Raw genomic sequence first — 15788 nt, 5'->3', positions numbered from 1 at the left:
GTTGTTTTTTTTTTTTTTTTATAAAAAAAATTGTGATTATTTTGTTATCTTTTATTATTCAATTAAAGTTAAATATCTTATACTAACTAATTTTATTTAAAATTACAATTATTCTCATTTTCTATACATTTAAATTCAATCCTATATTTATATTTTTAGATTAGATAGTTTATTGGTGTTCCAAATAAAAAATAATAAAAAAATATTATGTTTATAAGTGAGCAACACATGTAAAAAGTCACTACTTTTTATTATTATTCGTACAACGATCTACCCACATTAAATATGTAATTTGTACGAGAGAATTTGTGAATATTTGCATTTATATGTATGTATTTTCATAAAAATCAATTGGTGTAAAAAAGACACCATCTTCTGTTAGTATAACAGATTCTTGCTTAATAGATACATAACATTGTCTAAATCTTTGTCGAACTTTAATTCAATCTTACTTCATTTTCTTTGTCAATCGAAACAAACTAAATTTTTTTATATGGTTCATTTGAGGAAAATGAAGAAACCATAATTCTTTTGGCAAAAGCATTTCGAACTACTTAAAAAACAATATGAAAGTTTTAATATTTATTTCATTACATAAATCATTGTAATATTGATTAATGCCGGAACAGATCTCGAAGCAAACAAATATCACACATTTTTTGAGAAAACAAATAAAATTATTACAGATCATTTGCATGGATTCAATGGAGCCCCACACAACTTACAAGCATCGGTTATGAAAGAAAGATGTGGTATCCCAAGAATGAGTCGGTGATCTGAACCACAGATTCCACCCCGTCGGAATATTCTTCCCACTCAATCTGTTATAACAGACATTCAAGAGCTGCAAGTACACTGGATCAGGAATCTGTTCCGGAATCGTCCCGTAAATCTTGTTATGAGACACGTCAAGAATAACCAACGAGTCAGAAAAGCTTACTTTCGAGAAATCAAACTCGAAATTATTCTTTGAAATGGCGATTGTAATCGTGGCCTCCGCCGTTGCTTGGACTTGATTTTTCTCAAGGCATTTGGAGTTCGAAATCTTGCCCTACCTCGAGTTTCATAAGGCAGCGGGTGAATGAGTTTTTAACTTCTCAATTTAGCTCGACTTTAGGTTCGATTTTGCTACTAATATTTGTTATTTGTTAGGTACAATCATTGTCTCGATTCGAGGTATCAACTGAAATTTTAGCCCATGTTTGTAGACTTTGCAAAATTATTTGAACCAACCAATCCATCAATTGAAAATGGTACTAACCAAGGTATACCAATTGAAGATTTCAAATTTTTATTATTTAATTGAAATCATATGTATCCAAATTTGACTTCTAACAAGCTGTTTGGTTTTTTTTTTTTTTTTTTAAATAGCAGATATATTGACATTTAATAGGTGTCGCACTTTCGAAAACAAATATTCGAATTTGGAAATAGATAAAAAATGTCATTACATTAATAATGTTGTGAATTCTAAAAGAAAAGAGATTAAATGAATGTGGGTCCAACATATCTACAAAATTAAATAGGAAAAATATAGTTTGGTTACTGAAAACTTTGATTCATGAAAATAAAACTAAGTTTAGTTTCAAACATATTTATAAAATATCGGGAAACTACATATTTTTTTTAAATATTATTATCATATTTGTATTTTTGTTAGGTCAATCACTTGTTGATCTGCATGAATTGAAACATATGAATATATGTCGTTACTGTGAAGCAAGAAAGTTTGAATTTGAATCTCCAACATTTTGCTGTGACAATGGTAAAATCAAGAAAGTTTGAATTTGAATCTCCCACATTTTGCTGTGACAATGGTAAAATTAAGTTGACAAACACTGTGATGCCGTCTTGAATTGATAGACCTATTCACTGGAAATCAATTTCACAAAGTTGTTGATTTTCGGAAAAAAATCAGTGTTTATAATAGTCTATTCTCTTTTACTTCGTCTGGAGTTAAGATAGACAAAGAACTTGTTTCTTTAAATCATGGAATTTACACGTTTCGAGCATTAGGCCAAATATTCCACACTTTTCCACCTATGGCATCCGATGAGGCTGGTCTATCTCATTTCCAATTGTATTTTTGGGATACAAGTAATGAAATGAATGTGATGGAAAATGCTGATATCGGTGAAGACACAATGGATATTAATGGAGGTCCTGAAAAGAAACTCTTACACTCAATCATTACGCAGAATAAACGATTGGTCGTCTCTTGAGGAAATTAGGCTACATAATTGTAAAAAACTTGTTGTGGATCAACGATGTTACAATATGCCTACAACTGATAAGTTGCTGCCATTTGGATCGAATGAAATAATGCTAATATGCCATATGATAGCGACGTTGTTGGAACATTTCATGTTCGTAATCTTGATTTTGATGTTAACAAAACTTGTTTGTGTTTCTAACATATTTACTCAAGTGTGAAGTTGCAAACACAAGAAGCAAGCTGAAACTGAATTCTGCACAAACTGAATTTCTGGCAAGCTTCTGTATTTTGATGATATCTCTCAGCTGGATGATCCAAACGACAATCCGCCAACTCGACTGATCAGAAAACTCAGTTTGGAACAAGTCGTATTTCACGTCAGTTGGGCAAAATCGAATGTTATCAAGGGCTAACTGATCGCTGAAGTGACGAACTGACTGCACGAAAACAGCAATCAGTTGGGTTTGAGCAGCTGCGGTATTTTGGTCATATCTCTCAGCTCGGTTATCGAAACGAAGCGATTCAGTATGCGTTGGAAAGATAAGACAAAGATCTACAAATCATTCTTATAAGTCAAAGTCTGAATCGAAGCTTACGATGCTGATAAATGACGATGAAGCTACTGGTTCTGCACAAACTGAAATCAGCTAGACTGATTTCAGCACACCAGCTGAAACTGAACCAGCTGCTGACCAGTTGACCAACCAACTGAACCAGTTGAACTGAACCAGACCAGTTGAACCAGTCCTACTGAACCAGTTGAACTGAACCAGACCAACTGAACCAGTTGAACTGATTGACCAGTTGAGTTGACCAGAGTTGACCAGTCGGGAAATTTTCCAGCAAGACGAATTTGACCGTTGCACTTCCCGAAACATTACAGAAACTTTCCAACGGTCATATTCTTGTGTCTAACGTATATATCAGTGTTGGAGCCTATAAATACAATATCTTGAAGATCAAACAAGAGCTTTGGAAGGGGATTAAAAGCATGGGCACTTAGCATGAATATATCAGCTAGTTGAGAGCACAAGCCCTTGTGTGAGGAAACATTTGAGATGTACACTGTAACTGATAAATTCCTCACACACAATCACTCACACATATAGAGAGTTTGAGCCGAAAAGTTTAGTTGAGTGAGTCTTTACACAAAGACGTAAAACATTGTGTTTGTAGTCTTTGCATATGAGACATTAAACAATATGCTGATTGTGAGGTGCTGCCTACAATCTTGAGTGCTAGGAGTTCAGTTTTAGGCAGTGGGTAAGTCCTAGCTGAATGGGTTTGTACAATGAGTTGTATAAATCAAAGTCTTCTAGTGGATCCTTCCCAAGAGGAAGAAGGGGTGACGTAGGAGTATTTGAAATCTCCGAACATCCATAAACAAATTCGTGTCTATTTCTTTATTGCATTTACTTATCATTTCATAGTTTTAAAGATGCATTGTTGAAGCATTTTATGTGTTCTTCAAATACCAAAATATTGTACACCAAGTATTTGATAAAATGCTTCAACTGAATATTTTAACTCATTCAACGTGCATATATTTTAAATGGTTTACAAAATATTTATTCGGTTTCTACGAAGGATTATTTCGAGTATTTTCCGCTTGGTTTGAACACCAAACTCGATTTAATTCATCGGTGTTCAATATTTCAAGAACCGAGCTATTTTAGCTCAACGATTACCCCCCTAATCGATCCTATCAGACGTCGTAATTCATGGATGCAATGACCAGAGTCATAGAATTAAATATTATTTTGGTTGTTATGATCTTTTACAATATTCACTTCTTTTCTTCTGAATGGAGAGAATGATTGACATCAAAATATTTTCAAATACAAGTCTAGGGAAGCTAATAATCAAATTCGAGATAATATTGAATCGAACTTTTCTTCTATTGAAAATATCTTTAAGAGGAACAACATGGTACATGTTTATGTTTTTTTTCTTTTCAATCTATATATATTTAGAGAAACATATTCATTACATTTACGAATTTTTCACTTCCATGATAGATGAAATAATTGAATCCAAATGCACACCAAATAGAGAAGAATATACATTTATTCTCAAAATAGACAAGTCGGTATAAATAAAAGACGGAACATTAGCATTTGTAATTGAAGCTATTCAAAATCCAATCACAAATTTCAACAACAAACACATCGCAAGAAAAAATAGATTAGTAGATTTCGAACAACAAAAAATTAAAAAGAAAAAATGATGTCCAACAAATATATCAATCATTAATGACATTGGCATATAAGTAATAGAAGTGAAAATACGAGAATGAAGATTAAGGATGATGAAATTATTGCTACTCTTGCAAGGAAATATTTTCAGCATAAAAAAATATTTTTAAAAAAGAGAGGTCGTCCAACAAAAGAATCATCAAAAAATAAAGGTACGAAAATGCAAATGATTGATGACGATGATATCACAAGAAATGTTATTAAAGATAATGATAACATTGCTTTTCTCACCAAGAAGAAAAGACGAATAATAAAAGAACAAATCGTGAAAGAGAGAAAAGTTTAAAATATGAAGGAAGAAAAGATTGACACAATTATTTGATTTTAGAATGCATTATCTACATTATATTTTTGTTTTTTCCTAAATCAATAATGGTAAAATAATGTAGTCAACACTATGCATTATATTTTTTCTTTATCTCTTATTTATTTTAATAATTTTTTATGACAATTCTATGTTATATTTTTAAGATTGATTACTAATATATTTTACAAAAATTTTAAATTCAATTAGATTTTAAATACACAATAAATTTGAACAAATAACATTTCCATGTTATAATAAATGTTATATAAATTATATTACATTGAATTTTACTGTTTGACTAAATAAAATAACATAAAAATCATTAATTAGTTGCAAACTAATAATCTCTTCTCAACTCATTTATTTAACAACATTTATCAACAATAGAGGTGTGTTCTCACGTGCGTCGTATGTGTCTTTTCCTAATATATCTAAATGTGTGTTATGAGATTTAGAGGTGTTTAGAAAATGAACCAGACAGGTCTAAATTGTAAAACCATAACCAAACCGCATGTTTTGGATCAGTTTTCGGGCAATCTCAGTTTGGATTGGTTTTAAAATCCACAGAACCATAAAATTGGTCTGATTCAAATTTTGGATTAAAAAACCCAACCATATAGATCTAAACTGACTACAATAATATAAAAAATAATGTAGTAAATTATGTTAATTTAGTATATTTTTTTGAATATATATTTTTTTGTTTCTTTTATATTATTAGTGAGATTTATAACCATCCAATTAGATTGAGAATTTATTTATTATAGATTTTAGTTCAAATAAACGTAACTATAATCTTAAAAGTCTAGATTTTATGTTATAAGATGCACAATTTTGTAACCTTCATAAGTATTGTTAGGAATATTACTTGACGTTAGTATAATAACAGTAGTCTAATGTTATGAATTTGTGTTATATCAGAATTAGGTGTTGTGTTAAATGTTACAACATTCAAGACAACATGCAGCGGAATATTAAAATTTATAACACAAATTGATTTTAAATAAATAGATGGACAAGATTAAATATGCACAAGTATAAATACTTATGTGGTGTCTTAAAGAAAAATCAATCACTAAAAAACCGAAACGTTTACAAAAATCAATCACTGGTGATCTTCACAAAAATCAATTTTCTCAACACTTGAGAAAATGAATGCTTTCTAAAAATCAAACAACCAGTATAAAAATCATTCAAGAAAGCAAAGAATCGATGCAGAAGTTTGATGCAACGAAACACAATCTTCAGCCAACACTTGCACGCGTGTTGTTTGAAGTGTCCTCAGCAATCACGGCAACACGCTTCACGGCAGCAACAATGTTGATAATATTTTTCTCTTAAGTCCACGAAGCGCAAACGTGAGTGTATGATTGATCAAGCATCGGTCACGTCAATGTCCTCATTTTTCTTATTTATTTATAAACATCCTCTCTCCTAGAGTTTTTCTCCACAAGATAACCTATCAAACAAAGAAAGTTAAATATTGATTCCTTATCAAGATAACATTTACATATTTATCTCATCATCTAGAAAGGCAAAATCTCATTAAATATTATACACAATCAAATCAACAAAGAAAATATAATATTAGGAAAATATTTTAAATTAAGAAATTATATCAATTAAATTAAGAGATAATATTTCCCTTCAAGTATTTTAATATGATTCACTCAATTTATGTCAAATGCCGACATTGCTACTTTTTTTCAAATTACAATATTTCATGCATTAATTGACTATGAAACTCAAAATTTAAAATTAGTTGACCAAATCAGACTAAACGAACAAAATCGAAGAGTTAGTTTGATTATAAAATTTTTAGGGTTTAATTTGGTTTGAAATTTTATATAACCGATAAATATGATTTGATTCTAATTTTTTTCTCTAAAATCGAACCAAACCACGTATGAACACCCTAATAGTGTTATAGTAAAAAGGCGAGGGTTGCTGAATGGCGTGAATCGCACAGATAACCCCATCCGTTTCTATGGTCCACGATTGCCATTTGAACTCCCTTGCTGCCAAGATGCATGCATGCCTCCATGAACTCACGCGTCTGGATAGAGATCAGACACAGCAGTAATGGGAATCCGAACAAATATTCTAAAAAATGGTACTAAATTTTTGTAAGAACTGTGTAATCAATTATATATCAACTCTGTCAAATGATGTCTGTAAAAAAAAAATTAAATGTCCGATTACTGTATTTATCATTTTGAAATCATACTATTTGAAGGTATGTTCTTTGCTCGAAAATAATCATAAATTATTTGGTGGACAATTCATCATTCAACCCATTGATGACAGGGTTAATTGGAATTGAAGGATATCTCTGGAAATGATATGTCTAGGTCAGTTGTTGATCTAGCTAGCAGAAGTGTGATATCTTTTTGTCAATCACGAAAAAATCATACGAGAGATTGTCCTTATTATTAAATTATATTTGGAAATGTTAGAATTGGTTTTGGGAAGTAATCAGATTTTTTCTTCATTTGATTACAAGACTTTCAATTTTATATATTTGAGTTGATTTTTAGTTCTTGAGTAATTTATTAATCAAATTTAGGATTTTAGAATATTCAGGTGTACTATTTTTCCCTAAACCCATAATTTAGATTTCCAAATAAAGTTTAATATATTGTATAGACGCGTTTATTGGACTAGTGATGATACCATCTCACAAAAAAAACTCATTAGTCAATTTGACTCACTTTGAAATATAATGTATATTTCAAAGTTATAGTACTCATTGATATTGCTACATATGACTCTTCCTCAGTTGTTCGAGTTAAATTAAGTAGTATGCACGCCAAGCAAGACCTAACAACGATCGATGATTTAATCTTCTACCCAAGTGCATCAGATTATCCGTATATATATTTATTTGAGCTTCTTTTATATATTATTTTTTAAACTTATATTTTATATAAGGGAGTTTTTAACGTTATGTATATACAGTTAGTAAAACAAAAAAAATAATATTAGGGAAAAAATTATATTTTTATGATTATGGAAACCATAGTCGCTACCCATGAACACCTATTTGTAAATTTTCGGGTTAACGTAGTGTGAGGGCTCGTTATCCTAATAACGATTTATTAACATACAATCTTGATTAATCAGTTTACAGCGGAAAAGTGAGTTAAAAATTTGCGGTTGGGCCTATAAAAATTTCGGCATGATCTTCCTGTAAATAGAACATACCCGAAAATCAAATACTCAAAATAAACAACATGTGCCCTCAATAAACACAACAGCATACATACGTGCCAGCCAGACACGATCATGACATATACAAACCAAAATATCATAGAGCCAACAAGGCTCGATAATACCATAATACAATCCTCCAAATATATACATATAGTATCTGGGAGACAGCAACACCACGCAGTACCTAAATACAACTGAGCCTACTCTCAAGGAGTTCTGGTACTTCCCGAGGCTTCTTCTCGAGCGCCTGAGGTCGAACCACCTGTACCACCTGTCATGTCCACACACAAAAGACACGACAGCCCCCTCTCGGGGGTCAGTAATCCCAGTACGAGACATCAAGAAACCACGATATATGACATAGAAATGCAATGATGCCATGCATGAATGCAATGCATGAATAGGTGCAAGATATCAGGATATCAGGAGTCAAATGATCGATATCAACAATCATACATATATGCTCGAGCTGGTCCACGACTCAGCGGACCCGTCCACGACTCAGCGGACAGTGTCTGGGGATATGGCTTCACACTTGATGCCAGCAACTACCTAAGCCGGACCGAATCAAGGTAGCCAAACACCTCCAGGACACCATATCATATCATATATATAACGGATCTCAACCGAAATATGACTGGATCTCAATAACAGATAGACTCAATATGATATGTTCATTGGTATTGATGTGTCTAACTAAAATAAAATGTGTATAAATCAAAAGAAATATTTTATTTTATTTTGCACATCAATTACCAACTGATAATATGCGAGTCAGCATATAATATCACATAAATCATCAAATAGCAAATAAATCATACACAGGATCATCAGATGCCTCTGTCAGACATCGTGAAAAATAACTGATCTCTACGTACCTCAACTAATTTACCAGTAATTTAAATACTCAAGAAAGTCCTGAAAATGCCAACTCACTAGCTGATACTCGATTTATTCATCTCACTAATTCAAAAATCTTTAATTACATATTCTGAAAATCGCTAACAGATTTCTAAAATTGGATCGATACCTCGACGCAACTCAAAGTTTGTAACTACACCCAAAAATATAACCAATATCAATATTGGTATCAAATTGAAATAACAAATACTACAACCCTTGAACATTTTCTGGAGTTGATTTGTACCTCAATATATATGTCAAAATAAAGCTTATGATACAGAGACCTAAAGCCCTTAGTCAATTTCTGAATTCCGGCAACGCACAACTGCGATTCAACGGTGAAGTCGACGGCGGGTTTGACGAAAAGTGTCGAGAAATACTTCAATATGGGTACCAAAACGTAGCTCTCGTCGAGAGCTTTCCAACCATATATTTACTTTAATTTTTCGGCGACTGGTGATCGAGATATGGGCGGTCAAAGCAAACGAAAAGTTTGAAGAAATGAATTACAGAAGCCACGGGAGAAACGCGCGGCTTACGAGGAACATTTGAGGATGGTGATTATCTTATATTATAATATATACATATATATTATATAATATATATATATATATTAATATTATATGTGTGTGTTTATATTTTATCTTTTCGAGGTTTGAAATTTGATCCGGTCTATTTTATTTCAACTCCTGTGTGCTATAAAATTTAAATATGCATAAAAACACAATTTAATTATTGGGCTTGATTATTTTAAATTCCTCAATTTAAAATAATTAATCTTAATTATCGCCAAATAACATATAATTAAATCGGGTCATTACACGTAGTAGTATTGCAAACAGCGCTAGCGCGCAGGTAAACCGCGATGAGCAAATTTTGTGGGACATATTCATCCGAAAAAGTGTTGACAGGAAAAATCAAACTCATGACTATCGGTCAAATACTCAATTATTCATCTAATACGCCAAAGACATTTTTACTACATCACAATGGGAGTGGAAAAAAATTTGATTATTTTAGATAAATTATATCTGACCAAAAATAGTAAAAGGTACGTAAGCGCGACACACATAAATACGATTGACACCCATCAACCAATCAGATACTAATTGACACGCATCAACCAATCATAAATCATTCCGTGCTCCTCAATTCACCCAACAGTTACATTTGTTCACTATATATATACCCCACCAACTCCAACTTGTTCTTCATCGAAAAGATTCTTCGTATCACAAAAACAAAGTTGATACTCTCGATTGAACGTAAAAAATAAGCTACCACCTCACCAATTTCGAAAGCACAGACATCAATGGGTTTCTTGTCAAACCTGCTGAGCTTCTTCTGTAATTCTTCGCCGCGCGTGTCTGATTCAAGTGCTCAAAGAACCACGAAAGTGAAGAATAAAGAGAAATCACCTCGTCCTCCGATTCCGGTTTCTTACTTCCCAGTTAACTCTCAAATGTCGCGCTTGTAGTTAGTTCGTGATGTTTGGCTATAATAATTAATTGTATGCACTGGCGCGACGCTTTTCTTCTGTCGATCGATGGATAATCAAGTTCCTTCATACCTGTACCAATGTAAAGTTTGGAGGAATATTTTAAATGTTCTTGCATCAATCAGATAAATTAAATGATAATATTTAAGCGATTTACGTACGTACTTATGTGCATTTCAGGTTTTTATATATGCATTTCTTGATTGTGTAAAACTTCTGCACTGCTTTTACACAGAGTTTCTTCTTTAAATTTGGTGCATATATAATGTATCTGTCTATTGTTGATTTATGAATTTAAAATCCACAGTAATTATTAAAAAATAATTATTTGAGATTTGACTTTTTTTTTTTAGAATTTTATCATCTAAGATATATACCTGCCATAGTGCCGCAATTTAGCATACAACAAAATCAAAATATAGAAAAAATGGTACGAATCTAAAATATATTTTAAGAAATCATACAAATATTTGCTCCGATTGGTCACTTGTAATGGAAACTAATCATATTTGCGAACAAAAAAAAATGTGATTTTACTTAAAATCATATTTGTCTGGATTTTCAAGTTTTAGCCAGGAATAGAAATTTACGAGGAAACACTGGAAACCGTGCATGAGACATCTTGGAATATGTTTTTTCTTTCTTTTTTGTTTAATTTCAAAATAAACAAAATAATGGTCACCACCACCTGTTGAGGTCAATTTCCTTGCTGAGGAAGCTGGTTGAAAATTGATACCGGCCACCACCATTTTCCAAGTGGATCCTTCCATTTTAATGATATATAATATAATGAACAAAATTAAATTATTTATTTCATTAAAGAACTAAGAATGATATTTTTTTTTTTTTTTTTTTTGACATGAATATAAGATTTATTGATAAATAAGGGCATCTCGAGTTACAATATCACGAATGTGACTTGGAGGACTCGACCAATAACACGGGTTAGCATAAGATCGGGATTCCTTAGCCAAAGCATGAGCAACCCCGTTTGCTAACCTACTACTAAAGACAATAGAAAAGCTTGGTTCCATTTGCAATATGCTCCGACAATCCTTTATTATAGCTCCAAAATCAGATTCATCAACTTTTGTAGAGGTAATAGCCTTGACAACTAATTGGGCATCCATCTCAAAGATTACTTGCTTGAAATTCAATTCACGGATCCATGAAAGAGCTTCACGTAATCCCATAGCCTCTCCCTCCTTCACCTCGTATAGTCCTTCCATTACCATTGATCGACTTCCAATACAATTTCCATCAGTATCGCGGACTACCATCCCAAATCCCATACTTCTCGTTTCCGTGAAGAATGCTGCGTCAACATTACACTTCAAGAATGGATATTGTGGTTTCCTCCATTCTGTAGGTGTTTTTTCATTTGCATTATTTTCCTTGCCCCCTGTTCTTTTTTGTTTTATGGCCAACCAATCATAAAGGAACTCCAGTGCCTTAAATACCGCCTGGTTGCACTCTTCGATCGTATTTCTCCATAGTTTGTTGTTCCTTTGTTTCCAAATGCTCCATAACACAGCTGCAAATTTACCCACATCCACCTTATCTCCTGCCATTAGTACCTTGAAGAACCATTCGCCAAAACCATCAGCATTTTCGGCACATTGATCAACAATATCCTTCATCTTTGAGATTGTCCAACATTGTGCTGCATAGGGGCATGAGACAAATATGTGCCATGTATTCTCCATATCCCTGTTACAGATCACACACACTAGAGGGCAGTTTATTCCCCTCCTACGAAGATTTGTTCTTGTAGGAAGACAATTTTGACAGGCTTGCCACATTAAGGTTTTAAACTTTGCTGGTGCTTTTATCTGCCATAGCTCTTTCCATTTTTCTGTGTTATTTGCATTTCTATGTTGCTCTAATTCCGCCATGAGTATTCTGTAGGCACTTTTAACTGAGTATATTCCATCCTTTGTTTGGTGCCATATTAGTCGATCATGCCGCATTGTTGAAGGTAGTGGAATTTTCAATATTTCTTGAACATCTCTGCTACTGAAATATTCAAGTAATAATTCATAATCCCAACTCTGACACCCCGGGATGAGCAGCTCGCTCACCATCATTCCATTCAACTCTGGGTTAACCGGAGTAGCCACATAAAAGTTTGTTTCATCTCGCAACCAAGGGGCATTCCATACATCAATATTCTGGCCTGTCCCTACTTTCCACCTACATCCTTTATTTAGCACCATCTGTGCACTCCATATGCTGCGCCAAGTGAAACTTGGGTTATGACCAAGTTTTGCACTTAAAAACGTCCCTCTTGGATAATATTTGGCTTTGAAGATTCTGCTGATTAGTGCATTTGGAGCTGTGAGAAGCCTCCATCCCTGCTTCCCTAATAGTGCTAGATTAAAAGCTTGCAAGTTTCGAAAACCCAGCCCACCTTCGTCTTTCCGGATACACATGTGCTCCCAGTTCATCCAGTTAATTCCTCGGGTATTTCCTTGCTTTGAACCCCACCAAAATGAGTTTAACATTCTCTGGAGTTCCTCTAATAAGGAAGTCGGCAGAAGGAAAATTTGCATGCAATATGCCGGAAAATTTGCATGCAATATGCCGAAAATTTTACATATATATAAAAATAGGATCTTTGTTGATTTTAGTTAGCACATCACTTGATAATATATGGATATATACTTTTTTTTTTTTTTTGAAGAAATATGGATATATACTTGATAATTATGTTAGTGCAATTATAATCATCGACCATATTATTAAGAGTAGGTCCTCTTGTGAGACGGTCTTACGAATCTTTATCTGTGAGACGGGTCAACCCTACCGATATTCATTATAAAAAATAATACTCTTAGCATAAAAAGTAATAATTTTCATTGGTGACCTAAATAAGATATCCGTTTCACAAAATATGATCCGTGAGATCGTCTCACACAAATTTTTGCTTATTATTAACGGCCCAATAAATAAAGTTTTTTTTTAAAAAAAATTCATTAAATTATCTGCTGGTCAAAAAGACCATTTCAGACAAAGCACATTAAAAAAATATGGATATATACTTAATTTCTAAATTTCTTGGCTGGCTCATTTATCTCTTCGAAGTTGGCCCCACGCACTAGAGAAAATCTCGACCGAGGATGGAAAGTTTTTCTTGCTCATCAAGACTCAAGTTGGTAAAGGAAAACACTTTTTCAAGAATGAAGATCACTCCTATAAGTAGAGCACCATTTACTCCAATTAATATCAACCAACTTAATAAGCAAATTGAAGCAATTTTTCCAGATTTACCCGAACCTAATTTTCTTGGGGATTTCTTGGAAAGATTTCAGATAAAAGAAAGAGGGTCATGGAGCAATGGATTGATGCCCGTTTTTGCACGAGGTCGTGTCAGGTTTTGGTATAATTTATTTTTGTCATAGCTTGGCTTTAACGTTGGAAGAAAAGAACTATTGTGCTCGTACCTATAAATTGTGGCTTGCGCTTGTGAAAATGGGGAACAAATCACGTGTTTTATGCTATAATATGCTAGAACTCAATAAATTATAACTTTTTTGAGATTTAATTAGGATGCTCTCCCATCATAATTTTAAATTTTTTAACTTGATATATTTATATGTAAATTTGAGTCTGCAAGTCAGATAATTCAGAATATAAAATTATAGGTTCGAAAATAATATTATTTAAACTATAAAAATTACCAATGAATTTGGAAGTTACAGTCGAACTTGTAAATTTAAATCGAGTTCAGGAGCACAAAATTTGCCTAATATTGATATATCCAAACATCGACCGTAGTTAAAATTTATTCCACTTTGATTTAACAAGCTCCATTAATTATATTAAGAGTGGGTCTCATGTGAGACCGTCTCACGGATTTTAATCTGTGAGACGGATCAACCCTACCCATATTCACAATAAAAAGTAATACTCTTAGCATAAAAAGTAATACTTTTTCATGGATAGCCCAAATAAGAGATCCGTCTCACGAATAAGACCCGTGAGACCGCCCCACACAAGTTTTTGTCTTATATTAAAAGGTGATTCCTTACTTGTAACCTAGTGGACACATATTGACGGTAAATTTTTCTCAACCACCAAATTAATATTTCATTGGAAATTATAATTTGAAATTAACGATTGCTAAAATAATAAATGAATTGCCACCTTCCAGTCTATTTGAACCCGTCTGGTGCTGTTTTGATCCAATGCCAATAAGGCTTCACATAATTTATTTTCGTAAAAAAAATATTACACAAGCGACAATAATTTATAGTTTATCCTACATAAAATTCCAGATTTGAAACGAGATATTTGGGTTTTAGATCCAATTATAACGAATTTATCCATAAATATTAAAATAACATGAATAAATATTTGGCATATACAATACACATACACAAAATTCTAAAAAAAAAAAATGTAAAGTGTGACGAATGTCGCGACCAAGTTCAAGTTTTATAAGTTTATAAGAATTTATTGTGACTTCAAACGATACAAGAATGTTTTAATTTTTTATTAAAATTATGATTATCATATACCAGTAAATAGACTAAATTACACACACACAAACACATATATAATAAATTTAAGAGTATTGCACAACATCTCAGTTTTTTTTTTAACCCAAATAGTTATGTAAAAGGGTTTTAATGTTGAATAAGTTAATTTAAAATTTGGAAAAAAAAAAGTATTTAATGACACTTAATGCAGTCAACCTACAATTGATTTTTTTACGTCTCGTTTATTGTTGAATAGTTGCGTTTTCTTCATGTTTCACATTTAATCCTTTTTTTTAACACTACACATATATACACACAATAATGACTAATTTTTACATTTATTAATAACCATAATTATATACAATTATGTTTATTTAAAGCGCCTACAACAAAAAGTTTAGAATTTGAAAAACTATTTAAATTTATCATACCAGCTAACAATAATGAGTTCAAGTCATACCAAATATATTTAATTTTTTTAAAAAAAAAAATATTTCAATTGTCTCATGTCAATTTTCTTCGATTATCAAATTTTCACTACTTTAATCGATTAACCTAAACTCCAACTAAAACCAACCACACGACTTTTGTTCAACCAATAGCGCTTACCACATCTCAATCATTAACTTGGCTTTGCTTGTCAACACGCTTTTAGTAATTGGTTTATTCTATTTTTAATTAATTCTGACTTGCATTAAAAATTGTCAGTCAAATCTTCTACGAGAAATTGATCTTCAGTCCTCAGCCGTCGATTTTTTTTGTGTTCAGTCCCTGAGTACTTTTTTAATACCACATTTCTACATGAACTGTACCACATTTCCACATGAAGTGTACCACATTTTGTATGACATAGTACCACAATTTTGTGGGTAGGGAGTGAACCCAAAGAAATGTTTTGATTGAGGATTTTTCACCA

This window comes from Primulina eburnea, chromosome 3, assembly GCF_022965805.1.
Source record: "Primulina eburnea isolate SZY01 chromosome 3, ASM2296580v1, whole genome shotgun sequence".
NCBI classification, from domain to species: Eukaryota; Viridiplantae; Streptophyta; class Magnoliopsida; order Lamiales; family Gesneriaceae; genus Primulina; species Primulina eburnea.
Note: the sequence above shows the minus strand (reverse complement) of the source record.